The 1,406-nt window shown below is 57.1% G+C and overlaps 1 long non-coding RNA gene across 1 annotated transcript; it reads left to right on the top strand.

The window, feature by feature from the left end:
• Nucleotides 1–401: 401 nt before the first annotated feature.
• LOC140188986 (uncharacterized) lies at nt 402–1,096 on the top strand. Its single transcript, XR_011883425.1, has 2 exons — nt 402–610; nt 983–1,096. It is a non-coding gene; the product is annotated as an uncharacterized lncRNA (long non-coding RNA).
• Nucleotides 1,097–1,406: the final 310 nt, after the last annotated feature.

Here is a 1,406-nt window from a genome sequence, read left to right as displayed (position 1 = left end):
ACTCACTCCCTCCGTTCCCTCCCCCAACACTTCCTGTTCTCACCCCATCCGGCCTCCCTCCCTCGCCACTGCTCCACCTCCCTTTCCCTTCCCCTCACTGCCCTCCCTCGCCCTCGATCTCACTCCCCTACCGCCTGTCCCCTCATTGCCCTGTATTTTCCTTTCGCTCCCCACTCCGTCTCCATCCCCCTCCCTCTCCATCCCCATCTATCCCCCCTACAACCCCTCCACCACTCCTCACTCCCCTCCCCTCTAAACCGCCCCCCTCCATTCCTCTTCACTCCCGTATTCTCCACAGTTTCATCCCCCTCCACTGCCTCAACCACCACGGCCACTTCCACACTGTCCCCTACCCCTCTACCGCACCTTCACTAACCCTGTTCCCCTCCTCACCCTCCACACCAAGGGTGTGTCCGTACCGGGGAGAGGGCGGGCGGGGGCGGCCCTCACTGCTCAGGGCTGGGATGGCCTTCTCAGAGGTTCCCAGCGACACGGATTGAGGGAAGGAGATTCCCGACTAACGGCAACTTCTTCCGTCCCCAGTTCCAAATGCGGTCCGATTTCGAGGAGTTCAAAGTGGCTTACAACAGGAGTTATGACGGAGAGGAAGGTAAGGGGAACCGGACTCGTTCTGTCCCGGGAAGGGATGGGGAGAAGGGGGTCGGGCAAAGGGAGTGGGGAGGGAGGGAGAGAGGGGTGGAGGAACAGAGGGCTCTACTGGGAACCAACAACCCCTTCTACACCCTCCCCCACTACCTTTTTCTCTGTCCTGCTCTCTCTTACACATTCACCCTCTCCTCCTTGTCCCACTCTCTCCTCCTTATTCTCTCCCTTCTCACTTTCCCTCTTCTCCCCACACACACACTTAGCATCTCTCTCACTTCTTTATCTCTGCCTCTCACTCTCATCCTCCTCTCTTCTCTCTCTCCCCTCTCTCCCTCTCCTTTCTCTCTCTCCTTACACACTCCCTCTCTCTCGGCAGAAGAGAATCGCCGTTTCCAGATCTTTGTGGAGAACATGAAGAAGGCTCAGATGTTTGAGAAGGACGACACAGGAACGGCCGAGCATGGAATCACCGAATTCAGTGACATGACAGTGGCAGCCTGTTGTGACGCAACACCCCTCCCCACCCGTGCGGCTGTGGGAGAGTCCGGTCCACATTCGCACAGCACAGCACCTGCTCTCCATGCCAAATGGCCGGTGTGAATTTGGACCTGCCCAAAAGCCCATTGAGCCGGTTGGTTAATTACAGTGGTTCACACACGCGTACCCCTCTCTCTCTCTCTCTCTCTCTCTCTCTCTCTCTCTCTCTCTCTCACACACACACACGTATCTCTCTCTCTCTCTCTCACTCACACACACATAACTCTCAAACACACACACACACGTATCTCTCTCACACTCAC

The sequence above is a fragment of the Mobula birostris genome, chromosome 28 (genome assembly GCF_030028105.1).
Source record: "Mobula birostris isolate sMobBir1 chromosome 28, sMobBir1.hap1, whole genome shotgun sequence".
NCBI lineage: Eukaryota > Metazoa > Chordata > Chondrichthyes > Myliobatiformes > Myliobatidae > Mobula > Mobula birostris.
Note: the sequence above shows the minus strand (reverse complement) of the source record. Positions and strands in the feature narration are given on the sequence as shown.